Source organism: Pantherophis guttatus, chromosome 1 (genome assembly GCF_059756535.1).
Source record: "Pantherophis guttatus breed Tessera chromosome 1, ASM5975653v1, whole genome shotgun sequence".
NCBI classification, from domain to species: Eukaryota; Metazoa; Chordata; class Lepidosauria; order Squamata; family Colubridae; genus Pantherophis; species Pantherophis guttatus.
The window spans coordinates 61,258,925-61,276,249 of NC_142063.1; the positions used below are offsets into that span (position 1 = coordinate 61,258,925).

Below are 17,325 nucleotides of genomic sequence, written 5' to 3' on the forward strand. Positions count from 1 at the left end.
TGTGAAACACAAAGAGAAGCAACCGATTCCTTTGGCTGCCACATTTGCTGATATGATATTAACTCAATCAGGTCTTGACAATTGGGTCCATTGTAACCCATCTCACGGTGTTTTTTTTAAAAAATCTATTTAATATACACAATGTCCAATATGAGTGTAGTATGTTAACAAGGAATTGACCTCCCTCTAAAAATGTTTTATTCTGCAACAAAACTGAAGAAGATTTGCATTTACTATTATCATTGATATCCTTTGTTGAAAATGAAAATGTTCTGAAGTGTTGTTCTTTTACATTGTTTTGGGATCTGGCATAAAAATGAAAAAAGGATAGACTGGTAACAAATAATAGGAATAAGTAAATTAATATTCTATTCCCAGGATTTTACCTAATCCTGTGATCAAAGCTGGGAAAGGTATACTTCCTTCCTTCTAAACATAGATATTAAATTGATATATCGCACATTTGAAATTGCCTGAGTCTCAGTCCAGTGTGAAACAAAGACTAAAATGTTGCCGATCTCAACCATTGAGACAGGATCGCAGAATGGCACTCTAGATCCAGCACCAAACTCAATGGAAAGTTCATCTACATACAGGAAGAATACAGACTTGGAAAGAAATTTGCATTAGAAGCAGTTCAGAAGATCGTTGTCTCTCTGCTACCCCTTGCCCACCTCCCATGAAGGCTGAGATTGCCATTTCCAGACTGTTTATTTTTTCAAGGGTAGCGTCTGGTCACTCAAGAATGTCTTTTTTTTTTTTTTTGTGCCTAAAGGCTCACTTAAAAATAACAAAACAAACCCGATGGGAAAGTTCTGGTCACAGGTGCACTGTTAATCACCCACATTTAGAGTCCTGATTTGCACGCCTTCCTCCCCACCCCCCAAATTTCATTCATTTTCATGAACCCAAGTGGCCCCAGCCTCTCTTCTTCAACCAATTCAGACCAGTTTGGAGGACAGAATGGTTAAAACCAGGAGTAATTACCACGGTATTAGGATGCTGCGGGCCAGTGGGAGGGGGTGGGGGACACTTGGGCAAAATCAAACTTGAACACTTTCAGTCACCTTAGTTTTCCTGCGAGCATTAATTTCTCCTACAATCTTTCTTATTAAGATCAAGGGACGTCTGGGGTGATTTTGTCAATTTCCTTCCTATGCCAGAGAACACAAAAACTAAGAAGACCTGGAAGTTTTAGAAGCCTATCCCACGTAGACTTTTTTCTTTCTTTTTGGTCCTAAGCAAAGATGAGCAAGTATAAATACTTGTCTGAAACTTTTGGACAGTGTATACCGCCACTATCCCGCATCCCAATCATTTCAAAAGAGAGAACTGGGGTGAGTCTTAGGCTAATTAGAATGAGCACTTGATTTGGGGTTGATTTAAAAAAGTAGTTTCCCACCAACCTAAGAATCGCTTCCGAAAGATTTTGGAGTAACTCAAGAGGCGAATAACCTGGAGGAGATGAATCTAGCAGGCAAAAGAGACAAGAAAGAGGAAATGCCCTTTTGTTTGAATTCTTGGGAGGCTTCAATTCACCAATTGTCCACATTCGTTCTGACTAATATGTGGCCCGGAAAACAATGTGTTGCTCCCATTTTAGGCTTGTGAAGGTGGGAAGAGAAGCCTATTTTCCCATTCAGAAGCCGGGGGTGCTTGAGAATATCACGCCATGATCTCAACTCCTTCTTCCGAGTGACTCCCAAGATGCCCAGAGAGGCCTGGGAGCCCAACCTGAAATTAGCCTTCAATAGCCATCTTTCCACAAACGGAACTGCTTAGTGCAGGCCAAGCTCCTGCTCTTCCGGTGCTCAAGGTGAGGGGCAGGCGGGCCACAAGGCTGATGAAGACTCCGGAACTGAGGAGAAGGCCACCTCCTGGGCTTTGTAACTTGTGTGAAGAGAGGGCGCCTTTGTCTACCGCAGCAGCCGATAGTCTTGGCTGACTCTGGGTTAGCAGAATCATTTTTGCAGGGACTGGGTTGCTCCGTGGAAGCACATCCATTTGGAAGATCTTGGTTTTGACAGTTCTCCCTTGCCTCCCTTCCAGATAGTGGCCAGCTGCGTAGAGGAAATAATCTGGCCACGAGTATTGGCCCTGGCAGATCAAATTTAAAAAGTGGAGAAGACGAAGAGAGAAAATGGCTAATGTAACTTTTTTTAACCTAACATAATGCTGTCCATAGGGCTACAAGTCCCATCAATCTCAACCAGTGGGCCCATATTGGCTGGAGTTGGTACGAACTGTTCTTCAACACAACTGGATGGCACCAAGTGGGCAAAGGCCACAGGAGATGTTTCTAATTTGCAAAGAAAGGCTGAGGGCCAATAAAAGTAGGGAGGGGGAGAGAAGGCAGATCTCCCTCGCCCCCAATTTTCAAAGGGGTCTCCTGCCAACTCTAGCCAACCCCGGTGTCATCCTGAGCAGCTGGGAACGGCGATAACATTTAGCGATTAGAAGTTTCTCTCTTTAGCGTGTTATAGCTTTCTTCTCTGGGTTTTGGTTACAGGTTCTACCATTAGGTTGGCGAGAACAGTAGTGAACTAAACTTCCCAGTAAGAGGTCTTCACACCAGGGAAGTGTGACTTTGCCGCAGCAGCCCTGCCTCGTCACTCATTAGGAAGCCGCAGGTTGTCAGCGGCTTCTCCTCTTGGCGCGCACACGGGTGCGCGCGTCCACACACACAAACTGAAACTAAACGAAGGAGCACATGATTAAAAGACAAGCGTCTACGGGGCCTGTCATTTCAGCATCTTTCCATCATAACATTGTGGCACAGGGAAATTTGCTTGAAACCCTTGGAAAAAAAAAATCGATGGAAGCGGGGGCCTGGGGGGTGGGGAGGGCTTTCCATTTGAGCGAATTGCTGGCTCCGGATTGCCTTCTGCTGAAGAGGAAGAAGAGATGCTGGCAAATACCCGGGGTCTCCAGGGGACTTCTTGGAAACCCCTGGAGGCATCACGGACTTCTCTTCGAGCAGGTAGGTGGGCATGGAGAAGAGACTGGGGAGTGGGGGCTTAGTACGTCTTGAATTGAACCACTTAGGGTAGAGGATAGAACAACCTACCGAGCCCAATTTCCCTCCAGCAGGTGTCGGAGAACTCCCCCCTAAAGCTGTAACTGTCTGGGACACTCCGTTCCCCGTGACTAATGTTTGTTGGCAAGACTAAGGAGGAGGAGGAGGAGGCGACGTTGGAAGCGTCCGGACTCTTGCGATCAACACTCTTTTGGGGTGCAAACCTTCAAACAAGTCAAGGCTAGATCAGCGTTCCGTGTTTTCTGGGTTATGCAGTCCATATCACGCCCCCCACCCCAGCCCAAGAGTTAAATGCTGAATTCCGCCGAAAAACTCGCGGGTTTGCCGTAGAGGAGGCGCAATTCTCTAAGGCCCGCTTGGGAATCTTTGGAGAAGTTGGGCAGAGTTATCTCAAGGGGGTAGGGTCTTGTTTCGGAGGCCCGTCCTGTATGCTGTGAGCTTGGAAGGGAATCCCAACTTGGCTTACCGCCAAGGAACAGCCGCGTTCTGCCTTTGGCCGAACTCGCCGGGGTTGGCCTCTCAAAACAGGTTGCAAGCTTTCCACTCACACAAGTCTCTTTTCCGAGAGAGAGAAAGAGAGAAAAGAAGCGCAAGTGGGATGCGTTGAAGAGAGACTGACCAACAGCCCTGGGTTCGCCCTGAAGCTTTGAAGGCACTGAACTCAAAAGGGTTAATAATTCATGATTCAAAAGTGAATCATGAATTATTGGCGGTTGGGTGGGGTGGGTGGGTGGGGGCTGCTAATCGAAAAAGAAAAGTGGAAAATCTGAAAGCGCGTTTCTTTCTTGCCTTTGGGAGAATTAGAGGAAGGGGATACAGCGGTGGTGGTGGTGGGGAGAAAAAGGAGACAGACGGCCGCAGACAACTTGCTTCCAGCCAGGAACCTAAGAGGGACGCATCCCATAAACTCTTTCGACTATTAACTACCCTCGAAGAGCTGCGAGTTAAAAGTTTTAGCGCTCTAAAAATAACGGGCAGCGTCACAGTGTTACTACTTTCGCCTCCAGGGCTGCGCTGCGAAGTCGCAGCGTTTTGCCGTGAAAGGGAGGGAGGGAAGTTCGCGCGTCCAGGGGATTCGGTGGTTGTTGAAATCGGAAAGCCGCAGCTACCAGTTTAGAAACAAACGCCCAGCACTGTAGCCTTGTTGGAAAACAACCTTCTAGATGAAATGAGGTTGGGACGGAAGGGGAGAGAAAGTGCCTTTAAGAGTGGTGTGTGTGCGTGTGTTTAACATAAGAAAGAGAAACCCTGCATGAATTTCCCCCACCCCACCCCATATTTCAACAGAACCAAAAATGAACTTTTCCCTACTACCTTCTTGCTTAGGCATCACTGGGAACTGCTTTGGTTTGTTTGACGGGTTTTAAGGCAGGTGCTCGGATTAAGTCAGGAAATAAGGTGCCAGCCCAGGCTGCCTCTCTCCTCGAGAGACTTTCAGAACTGTTACCGGCACCGATTATCAAAGGCTGCCCAAAAAGGATGCAAACGTTTGCCCGCAGATGTGCTAGATTGAATTATCCTCCACACAATTGATCCGTGTGCCACGGAATGGCAGCGCCGTGGCCAAAGTTAACTATTGCAGTGGATGAAAAGAGGGAACTTTTGGAAATAGAAATCACCCTGGACTGGAAGGGAGGGAAAAGTGGAGTAACTTGGAAGTAAATTCCACTGAAACGACTTGCTTCTTTCTGCATAAAGTGACCAGTAGAGTGGATTTATTTCTCCGTAGTAGACTATACAAAACTTGGTAAATCGTGTCTAAATAGTTATTTCTGCTCAAGGGAAAGTTATTAAACTTTCTGGTTAACTCGTGGATGCTTATAATGGTTGAAATAGTAGACAGTTAATCTTGATTATTTTTCTCTTAATAAAATTTAGACAACCAACATAGATGCATTTCTTTAGGCTCCGCAACACTTTAACTGAGCCCAGCCCTGAACATAGACTTTTAGGACAAATAATAGTACGCGTTTTTCTTCACCTTTCTTATCTCTTGTCTATGGAGGTTCTTAGTCATCCAGGTCATGGTTGTCCCAAAGGTGCCTTTTCAAGAGGCAGCTGGACTTTCTTCTTTTTCTTGAAGACCTTTCGCTTCTCATCCAAGAAGTTGAAGACCTAGGATGAGAAGCAAAACGTCTTCCAAGAAAAACAGGGAAGTCCAGTTGCCTCTTGAAAAAAAAAAGCACTTTTGGGTTTCCCATCTCTTCTTCATAGAAGATAGAGCAAATTAACCCAGGTCTCAGCCTGGATTAAGGGGGAAATACCTCACTTTTTCTCAATCATTGGGGCTATAATTAATTTTTATGGCTGGGTTTGATGGAGAGGCATAAATTCTCCCGATTCGAGCATTCGAGCATCCAAATCGAACAGCGCAGAGGGCTTCACTGCTTGCCTAAAATCCGTCCGGATTTCATTCAAGGAATTCCAAGAGCCCCGTTTCTCTCCCTCCCTCTGTCTCTCTCTCTCTCCCCCCCCCTCTCTCCTACAGAACATTTGCAAAACTCGGTCACTGCAGAAGCGCTTTCTCCCAGGACTTCCCTTGTTTCCAAGCAGACCAAAAAGTAAGGCTCTCAAACGCGTGAACGCTCCTGGTTTGGACTTCCCAGCTCTCTTCTCTAATCTCACCAAGGTTGTTACTTTGCTTTGCCAAAGAGAAACCGAATCCCCTTTTGTGGGACGTGAAGACGAAGTTTTGAAGCCACCGAATTCTGCCCCCCACCCCACCTCCCCACCACCAAAAGGCGAAGTGAAGGCGAACAACAACCCGCCTTAGTCTGCTTTCCTTCAGTTCTGCCTTTAATTCTAGGGCAGCGTGTGAATTTAGTTCAAAAGACCAAGTTGGAATCGCGGAGACTGAGGAGGAAGGAGGTTCAACCCTATAAACGGGCGGTTTCTCTCTCTCTGGGCCTGGTTGCGTGACTCTGGCTTTCACTTGTTTGAGTCTCCGTCGGGGTGGGAAAAAAAGATTCTGGGGAGTTACAGACGCCAAGGAGTTCAAAGAGTTGGAATGGCTCTTCAGAGCCTGGAAGACCTCCTGGGAGGGTTGGGGTTTGCCTGGCCTTAACCGTCCTCCTTGGACATCCTTGGACCTCTCAGTTCCCATTGACTTCAATGGAGAAATCTGCGTTGGTTGCCTTTTAGAACCGTAAACAACAACAACAACAAAAATTGGTAAAGAGGGAAGAGGGGGGCAAGCGAGCCAAAGAAAAGACCGCTCTGCCCCACTCCAGGGTTCCCTTCTTGTTTAGCCCTCCCGCTGGTGAGAAGGGGTGTCTAAACTTTTTTGCAGGCCTCAACCCCCCCCCCCCCAAATCCCTCCCGCCTTCCTTTTCTCTTATCCCACCTGCTACCCAGCGATGGATAAAGTCGTTATGGGTCGCTCTTCCGGGCAACCAAGGCTAATGTTAGCTCGAGAGTTTTCCAGAGCCCTTTGTGTATTTGGATTTCTTTAGCACGGCAATTATAGTAACAGATTTGCTCCTCTGTAAACACAAACGGGGGCTGGGGGTGGGAGGGGGGGGTGGAGGAGGAGAAAACTCCTCCATCATGTTTTTTTGATTACTATTTTTGAAATCACGGTACAAACAGCGAACTGAGCCATTGCATTATTTTGTAACCCGAGAAACACTAAGCAAATCAAAGTGTCCTCCCGGGGGCCTTTGTCTCTCTCTTTCTTTCTCTCTCTCTCTTTCTCTCCCTCCCTCCCTCTCTTGTTTGTGCCCAGGGTGCGCGCGTCTTGTGTTGAGAAATCGCCGGGATCGTTCGCACTTCGGCTCCCCCTCGTCCATCTCGGTCTTCAACTTTTCCTTCAGAGGGGTTTCCTGCGGATTTTTTTTTTTGGGGGGGGGATTAAGGACGTTTTGGTAGCTTTTATCCTCCCGTACAATGTTTGAGCCACCCCACAAATCACAGTCCACGGTCCTCTTGGAAAGCTTGCTGAAGTTAGAAGCGCTTTGCTCAACGGGCGCGATATCTAAGCCTTCTCTATAAATATCTGACTTCTCCTGCCGAAATAAATGGTTTGCAAACAAAATCTTTTCACTCGGACGCATTTTTGGTCCTCCTGTTTTGAGAGCTGGAGTCACAACAGGCAGAGCTGTCAACCCTTTGATATGGGCCAAACGTTTCTAAGGGCGGGAACCCGATCCCGAAGGCTGGCATCTGCTTCTCAAGCAGAATTTTTTGGGGGGGGGTTAGCTGTAGCTTCTCTTACCTGACCGGCAGCTCAGACTTTTTATCGATCTGTTTTTTTACAAGAGGGTCGCTGGGTGTGCCCGCCCCGCCCCGCATCCCGCCTGCAACCAGAATGCTTTCACTTGCCAGTGGGTTCCAGTTACAACAAACCGAGGGGGGGGATTTAAAGCCCCTGAAAAAGTTGGAGACACACGGTTTGCAAAGACCGTTGGTTCTACTTTTCAAATATCTTCCCGCTAGCTTAGAAAGCTCTCAGGAAGACTAGGACCACCCCGGTCTTTCTTTCTTTCTTTCTTTCTTTCTTTCTTTCTTTCTTTCTTTCTTTCTTTCTTTCTTTCTTTCTTTCTTTCTTTCTTTCTTCCTTTCTTCCTTTCTTCCTTCCTTCTTTTTCTTTCTTTCTTTCTTTTTCTTTCTTTCTTTCCTTCCTTCCTTCCTTCCTTCCTTCCTTCCTTCCTTCTTTCTTTTAAAATAAAACACTTCCTGCTTGCTGCCTAGAAATAATTCTTCCAATTTTTGAAAAAAGCTACATTAAACAAAGTATTGTCTAAAGAGCCCACAAAGAGTAGGTCTAAACGGAACTTCCACAGTCAGAAGCAGTGTACTTTAAGTATGTAATCCTCCTCCCTAATATGCTGTTTCTTGGGAGAACTCTGGCTGCTTTGTGATTTAATATCAGCCAAAACCAGCAGAATTTTGACTTTTACTTTTCAACCTGTTAGACGTGTGTGTGTGTGTGTGTGTGTGTGTAGAGAAAGAGAGGGTGGGAGCGAGGGAGAGAGAGGGAGGGAGAGAGGGGGGAGAGAGGTGCCCCCAACCTGCAAAGATAGGAAGAAAACTATCCGCTTCGGTCACCCATCTAGGAGAGATCCCACTCACAGTACCAAGCACCTTTATTAGCCAAGGGGCTGACGAAGGAGGCTTATTTATGGAGAAAATGGGGATAAATAAGCCCATTGGGGAGGCTCGGGTTCAATGTCTTCTTCGTTCCACACACAAACATTGATTAACCCTCCCCCGGTAACGTGTGTTAAATCCGGAAGCCGGACCTTAACCGTCCTGGGGTCCGACCGGCTTGTTTCCCAGTCACCAACCCAGAAGTCGCAGACTTTCCCGGCAAACGAGGCCGGCTATTACGAAGGGCCGGGCCGGAATCCCTGGATAGTGCTTCCTAGCCATTTAGGGTCTTAGGAGGTGAGCCTCCTCTGGCTTCCCTGGAAGTAAACCCTATTGCATTGAAAGGGATTTGCCTCGGCCGTATAGGATCGCCCTGTAAGCCACCGATGGCTTTGTTTGTGTAATTGAGTCCAAAAAAGCACATAGGAACAGTATGTAGATAGTTAGTCTAATTGCTTAGAGGAATGTAATTGGCGTTATATTTTTCCTGTAGCAGTGTGTGTGTATACCTCTTCTCCCTTGATAAATATATATTTAAAACGAAGTCCTCCCCTGCCTGTCTCGACATGTTCTTATGTTTTGAAGAATGGGAGAGGAACAACAAACCTATTACAATAGTCACCCCATCTGATTAGGCGTGTAATATTTTCTGTTTGCGCCTTTTACCCTTGAAAACAAATGACTCCCCGGCTTCCCCCCCCTCCCCCACCCCCAATCTTTCTTTCGCATTTCGAAAACCTTTGGCTGTAAGGAGGTGGGCTTTTTTTTAAAACCCCCACCCTCCCGCCCGAACCCACCCAATCCCCAGCACCACCGTTGCCAAAAGAACCGAATTCTATTTATAAATGTTAGGGAAGTGTAAATTACTTCCCACCCAACAAAATAGAAACGGAGCGGCAATTTCCCAGCGAATGCGATTCGAAAATATAGATTAAAAAAAGAAAAGAAAAGAAAAAAGCGACGAAGTATAATTCAATCAAATTATAGAAAATTGCTTTAAAAATCCAGAGCAGGAGCGATCCATTATGTCTGTTTTATTAGTGACAAGTACAATTACACCAAACTAAAAGAAAACTAGTGAATATATAATTGGCCGTAATCATGTTAGTGTTTGAATAAAAATGACGGGGACGTTTAACACTTTGACAATAAAATCTTCAGGAGGAAAGAAAAAAAAAAGAAGAAGAAAAAAAAAGTGGGGGGTGCACTTATTTATTCAAGCGGTTTTTTTTTTTTTTAAATATTTGTCACCACGTGAGGAGGAGAACCTCATTTTTGTTCCGGAAGGCACATTCACTACCTTCACCCAGATTTTTTTTTTTTTGCGCCCCCAACGGGACCCAGAACAGAATACCTGGGGTGGAGTTCGTGGGGCGCGCCTGGGGCGCTGACACTTGAACTGCGACCCGATCCCTATTGTTTAAGGCGGGGGGGGGGCTTCCCAAAGGATGCCACCTACAGGGAAAGGTTGCTATCCGCTCCCCCCCTCCCGCAGCCAATCACGGAAGAGAAGACGGTACCCGTGTTGCTATTCCTCGTTACACTGCGCTCCCCCCCCCCCCCCACCATCACAATATTTGCTTTGGAATTGCCTCGATTTGTTAACACCCGGCGCAATCAACGGAGGGGTCTCAGAAGAAGCTCCTCCCGTTTCGGTGGCGCTGAGCTGCGGAGTTTAGCAACAAGGGAGGCAGCGCAACAAGGCTGCTGGTAGACTGAGGAGACCCACACACGCACCAGACGCAAACCAGAACGTCTTTGTGTTGCGTTCAAGCCCCTTCTGACGATCGGTAAAACTATAGGGCGGGAAAGAAAGATTTCTCGTAGGTCGATATTCTCAGCACACAGGCACTGAACGTGAACAGCGGGAAGGCCTTATAAATCCTTCCTTCCTTCCTTCCTTCCTTCCTTCCTTCCTTCCTTCCTTTCTTCCCTCCCTCCCTTTTTCCTTCCTTCCTTCCTCTTCCTTCCTTCCTTTCCTCCTTCCTTCCTTCCTTTCTTCCCTCCCGCCCTTTTTTCTTCCTTCCTCCCTCCCTCCTTCCCTCTCTCCCTCCCTTCCTCCCTCCCTCCCTTCTTTCCCTCCCTCCCTTCTTTCCCTCCCTCCCTCCCTCCCTTTTCCTTCCTTCCCTTTTCCTCCCTCCCTCCTTCCCTTCCTTCCTTTGAATTTAATTGGAACATGTCCTTCAATTCAGCCAGGCGCAGGCTGACAATGATTTTTTAGCTCCGGTAGGAATCTAAACATAGAGTGTCTTCAAAACTGTCATAGCTTTTATTCGAGGAATATGCGAAGCTGGGGAACTTTCGGCAAAGGGACAGGAGTCAGGACTAGCATTTCTTTTTCAGTATTTAGCAGAACGAAACTTTCCACGATCTCCCCCCACCCCAAACCGTTGGCCGTTCAGCCAAAAAAATAAATAAAAATGATTGAAGTCTCATACTTCTAATAATAAAAACTCAAGCAATAATATTAGGTAACAAGAGTGATAATAACAACAGCATGTCTAATACATTAAATATACAAATATCAATTTATTAGGAGACTGCATTCTAAGACTAATGCACAGATTTATTTCCGCTCAGGAAAGAAGATAAAACATATTTTAACCATAAGCAAAAATAGCATCCTACCTGAATTAACATTTTAAGGTGGTGGTGGTGGAAGGGAAAATCTATCGACATGTGGAGGGGAAAAGTCTAAATTCATAAGAATTATAAAACAGGAACAAGAGAAAAGAAGAAGCCGACTTGCTTCACAGCGATTTTTACCAGAACAATTATGGGATATAAGCTATACCATTTTTAAAAAAAATAGTTTTTTTTTTCTTTTTAAACGCTTCTGCTTATTATTTTCCAGGTTACTATAAATAGAGTAGTGGTTCTGCTCCTTTGGAAGTTACTTGGGAACACCGTGCGAAGATAGCAGCATTGTGATTTTGATGTTGGATTTATGATTTTTTTAAAAAAAAAAATCCCACCCAGGAAAGGAAATATTAAAGTCACATTTGACCAGAGAAAGGAGATAATTTAAAAATCACAACCGTCTCTCGCTGTGTCCTGTTTATCCTAAGTGGCTATACCTCTGAAAAGAAACTTAAGGAACAACCCGGAAAGAACAAATGGGCTGTATTTCTGAAACTCTCCTAAAAACATTTCTTCCTAGGATACAAAAATAAATAAATAAAAAAAAAAGCGTACTTCCCAGCAGCCTGCCCTATTTTATACTTTAGTTTAAAGGATCGGGCCATTCTAATGAGAGGGTCTAGAATTTCTTCATTAGAATTTTATTTAATGGCAGGTGTTCATCCTTTGTTACACTATCCCGGCTGCTTAACCCGGGTGGTCCACAGGATATGGTCAAAAAAGTCAAGATGGCGTCCAGGACGGTGGGTTCAAAACTCTCCTCCCGCCCCCTTCCCCTGCACATCAAAAACTGCTGGAGCTTTGGCTGCATCCACTTTGGCTGCCGTACTGACCAAAGCGAGGCAGTCAGGCCCACAAAGAGTCCGCTTTATGACCTGCACTCGACAGGTACCTTCCAGACCCAGGACACAATTAAAAACCACCGGCGGGGGGCGGGGGGCGGGGGGCGGAGGGGGGCAGGACATTGGTGAGACAGAAGAAATGGACGGGCGAATTCTGAAATCTCCCATTCGAATTCGGGCATTTTTCAAGCGCCCGTAGCCAGTGACGGATTAAGCCTAAACACTGACAAATCTTGGTTCCCCAAGATTCAATTTTTAACAATTTTTTAAAAAACAAATCTTCATTTTTTTTCTTTCTCAACTTTGTGGTGCCCCCTTTGGGCCTGGTGCCTTAAGCACATACTTAATCTCCTTAATGGTTAATACACCACTGCCCGTACCCCCCAGTTCGTCTCCTGAGGAGGATGCCAGCATCAGCTCACAAGAAACTTGGGCAGGAATTTACCTTCCCAGTCAGAAAAACACGGTGAAGGTCGTTCGCCATCGACCTCGTTGAACTAAGCCTTGGTCTTCAGGCGAGAAGTTTTCTGGATCTGTCCTTTTGAGTTTTTTTTTTTTTTTTGGGCGGCCACGAAGCATTTTAGGAGATTATGGGAATGTTTTCTTTCCCGGTGGTCACCGTACTCCTACCTCCTTTCTCGGGATGGGGCTGCGTTTCGGGGCACTCGACGGGGCTGAATTTGGCTGAGAGGAGAACAAAAGCTTGCAGCCATAAAGCAAAGGGCCCAAGAAAATAAAAGCCTCAAGAAACCGACTCTGTACTTTCCTTACTCTCGAAAAGCCACCGCTTCCTCCTTTTTACATTACGGAAAGGTTCCCCCCCCCTTTTCCAGGAGGATGATAAGGCGATCTATTACAAATCAAATGTTTATGCTCTGCAAAGGTTTTTTTTGGGGAAAGAAAGTTTCCCCACAAAAGTGGCTTGGATTGCGCCGGGAGAAAAAGAAGTTATTTAAATTGCACCAGCGCCATCTAGTGGCGGAAAAGTGATCTGTGCCAAGCTTTGTGATTCGAAACGGCGAGGCAAGAAAACGACCGCCATAAATAGCCCGCAAGCGCTTCCTTGGGAGCTCAGCTCACCCACTGAATTTCAGAATAAATCGGAATAAAAATGCGCGGTTAGTCTTGCCTTATCTGGAGCGAACTTTTCCATGAGATCTTACAGATCTTCGAATGTAGCTGGGGAGTTTCTATCTCTCCCTCCAAGAGGGTTTTCAAAATACATGTATTTTGAAATGTATTTCAGAAATACAGCTTGGTAAAAATCTACAATCTCTCTATCCACTAGGATCAGCAGAAAAGTTCAAGATATATTAGGCAAGAAGTCCAATGACTCTAAGGCAGAGGGCTTTATAGATTTGCCTGATACATTCAGAGGGAGCTAACTTGAGACACCTTTACTTTTAATCCGGGATGAAATCCAGCAGGTTCTGACAGGTTCTGGAGAACCGGTAGCAAAAATTTTGAGTAGCTCGGAGAACTGGCAAATATCACCTCTGGCTGGCCCCAGAGTGGGGTGGGAATGGATATTTTGCAATATCCTTCCCCCAGGAGTGGAGAGGGAATGGGGATTTTGCAGTATCCTTCCCCTGCCACACCCACCAAGCTATACCACACCCACCAAGCCACGCCCACAGATCCATTAGTAAAAAAAAATGGATTTCACCACTGCTTTTAATTCTCCTAATATAACAGGGTTGTTGCAGGTGAATTATTTTTACTGCTAGTTAAAGCAACTCAGTCTCTGGGTCCTAAGGGCTGTACCCATTCTACACCCAACTATAGTTCTTTTTTTTTTTTTTCCCCTGCTGTGTCCTCAGCTCAAAAGCTTTACTTCTTCTTAGTTGCACCTTGGTTAAAAGTAGTATTTTTCCCTTAAACTGACAGTTTTCAATCGCAGCCAGCAGGGACCACTAGGTGTATAAAGTAAATATGGCTTTGTCATCCATTCTCCTTGCAAGATAAATCAGATCTCTTGACTGTGAAAGGGGAACAAAGACAATAGAGGCAGAATGGGGATCATCAACCAGGAGAACAAGTTTCATACCAGCACATCTTTCTGCCAAATCAAGGATGGACAGACAGCAATATATCAGTGGTGGAGAAAGGAGGGCATGCAACTGAGTACAAATGACTATTATTCACTGAAGGGATCAGCCAGCATGTGCCCAGCAAAAAGTTTTGCTTTCAATGACTGAACCAGAATCTCATACTGTTGGTAGCATTCCCTTGGGAGCATTTATAGAAATTGAACTTAACATACCTACAAGGGATCAAGTCACCTTCTTCTGGATCATTCAGACATCCAGTGCAAATCTGTGTCTACTGTCTGAATGCAGTGCGTTCAAAGTTAAATTAATTTTTTTAAAAAAAATAAATTTTAAAAAACCCACCAAAGGTTAAAGACCCTTATAGTTTAATCACCAGTAGTAATTACCTTATCCATGAGGGTGGAAGATTACCCAGATGCCCATCAGGAGAACAAATATGGTGTGCTCACAGATCAGAAGCCACCAACAAAGCATTCTGGCCATAATACCAGCACCACAAATTCCTATATGTGTATCCTCCTCCTCTTAGCCTAGGGCATGAGCTATCCCTTATGACGAGCCAATTTAATCCCTTGGCTTCTACAGTTCTACATCCGCTTATCTTTTTGTCTTATTAAAATCCATGGGGGTAATTTCTGACTAGATAATCAAAAACCTGCAGGGAAACTCCCCTGATGCTTATGCTGAAAGAGAAATATAAGATAAAGTAAATAAGTACATTTATTACACTCTGAAACCAGCAACACAAACATCAATATGCATATGAAGGACAGTATCACATAGGGAGTGTACTTGTGGATAATAGGCAGATCTGCAAATACTCTTTTAACAGTCTTTCTTAGCTAGCACTACCGCTAAGCAACAGCAAGTTGTTTATTTGATTAAAAAAGTATGAAACATAACACTCATCTGAATAGAAGAGTTAATAAAAAAAGTAAAATCAGTTCATTGCATATCTTTACAAATGAAAGAATAGAGGGCAGGGAGTCATTTCAACAGTTCCAGAACCAAAAAAGCAAAATGTTTTCATTAAAAAAAGAGAACGATTAAATCTACCACCTAAGCAAAGCAGATAGTAGGGCAGTAAAATGGTTTCTGGTCATTGGGACCAAAAAAAGGAGAAAGACAGAGGGCTGGTTGTTATCTAGAATTCGGTCATCAGGATTTGAAAGGTCAGATTCTCCACCTAAATCATAATTGCCGCATCCCCACAACCTAAAAGATGCTGCCTTGTAGCCCTGTCATGGATCACAGAGTCGGAGTCCTTCTGAACAGTACTTCCCCTGCAGTGGTTTTCATCCAGCTTGACTGAAAAGTATCAGTATATGTCAAAGGAGCCAGTCCACATGAGAGAGGAGAAACTTTAACCTTAAACAGTAAGTAAGCACGAATGCTCTGCTGTCTCTGCCTTTAATTCCCTGCAATCCAGTTTCCATGCTACTAGCGGCTTGCCATAGTCAGAACTCAAGATTCCCAGAACTTAGACTATGCACTCACAGGGTGGAGAAAAGATATGGAATTGTGCTCCATAAAAAGTTGGATTCTTTCTTTTTTTCCAAAAGGAACTTCTTTATAGTTGCTGGTACAAATCACCATTGTTCTGAACTACCACGTTCCTTTGAGCCGGGGAGTCTTGCCTTCAGCCTTTTTGCTTGCTTCCTTAAAGGCATGAAACATTTAGCTTGAGCAATACCGTCATAATGAACTCCCCATCAATATTCTTTAGCAAAGAATATTGGTCTGTTCTAGAAATTGGCTAAAAGGTGAATAGCAACAGCAGCCCAGTGTTGATTAGGAACCCTTCTGACTCCTATAGAAGACTTTGGTAGGATCTCAAAGTTACCAACCTATAAGAGAGCCAGGCATTTCTTCCCTAGATAGGAGGATGAAGTCCCAAGTCTTTAAATCCTTTAACTAACATAATTTGCTGATCTGTTAATTTGACATCTTACCATTTCTCCAGGAACAAAAAGCAACTTACAGAGAAATCATTTTATTTGCCCAAGAAGAACCTTGTGAAGTTCTGAGATTTGTGGGAGAGGGAGGGAGAGGGAGAGGGAGAGGGAGAGGGAGAGGGAGAGGGGGAGGGGAGGGAGAGAGAGAGAGAAAGAGAGAGGGAGAGAGGGAGAGAGAGAGTGTGTCTGGCCCAACATTGCCAAATGGATTTCTACCACTAAAAGTGGACTTGATCCTGGATCTATCCCGACCTCTCTGGCAAGGTTTTTCAGAAGAGATTTGCAATTTCTTCCATCCTAGGGCTGAGAGAAAGTAACTGGTCCAAAGTCACCAGCTGGCTTCCTGTTTTAGGCAGGATTAGACTCATGGTTTCTAGGATGATTCCTTAATCACTACATCAAATAGGCTCTTTGTTTTTTTATTTATTTTATTTTTTTAAAAAAATCTATACCAATACTAATAATGCAGTATTAGAACTGCATTACAAATGGCTTTGTGCACTACATAAAATCTTCACATTTGTGTGGTCGTATAATTCGTGTATGAGCAAAATCAACTGCCCGTCTATTGACCAGACCTTAACATTTCTCCACAGGGTTTTCATGAGAGTGAATCAAAAGCAGTCCTGAAATGAACAAAGTTGCTAGCTGTGGCCTTGGGACTGAAAGTCCACCCATTTTATGAGCATCACATGCCCTGTGCACGCCAACAAGAGGATGTCACTTGGATTATGCAGTTGTGGCTGCCATTTTGACTTTTTAAAAAAATCCTTCCTCCCTAGCTGTGGACATATTTACATGGGATATATTGCCCTTAAAAACAAAACAAAACAAAACAAAACAACCTTCCATGTTTATATCTCACTTGCTCTCTAACAGAGTGGTTACATTGTTAAAATTATAACAAAAAAATAATTATCCCAAATGCATAGATAAATGTCTATGGAGATTCTCAGTCATCCAGGTCACAGTTGTCTCAAAATTTAGACATAAAGAATAATACATTTCTTTTCTTTTTCTTTTTTAAATCATCTTCTGCATTAAACCTCCCAGATCTAAGCAATAGCTTCAGCTAGTCTCCAAACTAGGAAAACTGTGAATGGAGTCCAGAGCATCTTTTAGTGCTTTGCCTCAAAAGAGAACCACAGCTGGTTCAGAAAGACATTGTATCAGGGCTCCTCCTTTCTTTCGAAAAGTGTGGAATTTGGAAGTTCAGGGCCGCACATGAAGTGTTGTGTTGTTCTACACCAGTGTTTCTCAACCTTGGTAGCTTGAAGATGGGTGGACTTCAACTCCCAGAATCCCCCAGCCAGCAGCGCTGGCTGGGGGATTCTGGGAGTTGAAGTCCACCCATCTTCAAGCTACCAAGGTTGAGAAACACTGATGTACACAAACCTAATCTGCTTCCCCCGTTTTCTCCAGAAGGTAGTTGATCTATCCATAGACCTGTGTAGGTTTCTTACCGCCTTCTTCTTCCTGGACAAGATTTCAGGTTTCCAGACTTGCATACAGCTGTGAAATTTCCTGATGATGTCCTGGTTAAGTCTTATCTTGCTTAGCTTTTTCAAAATCAGCCATTGATTCAGTGAGTGAGACAGGCTGGTGTGACCTGAATAGTTGTTGGAAGAAGTACCTACCTTCATTTTTTTTTTTTTTTTAAAATGTCCATCCCTTCAGAACAGCCTTTGGTGCTTGCTTTTAGAGTTGCTGTC

At 44.6% G+C, this 17,325-nt stretch overlaps 1 long non-coding RNA gene across 3 annotated transcripts in view; it reads left to right on the forward strand.

The window, feature by feature from the left end:
- The first annotated feature begins 2,679 nt into the window (after positions 1-2,679).
- The window catches only part of LOC117665736 (uncharacterized), a 49,639-nt gene continuing 34,993 nt past the window's right edge, over positions 2,680-17,325 (forward strand). For all 3 annotated transcript variants that reach the window (XR_009621401.2, XR_009621402.1, XR_004591450.3), the window contains exon 1: positions 2,680-2,980. This is a non-coding gene — a long non-coding RNA (uncharacterized LOC117665736). The remainder of the gene's footprint in view (positions 2,981-17,325) is intronic.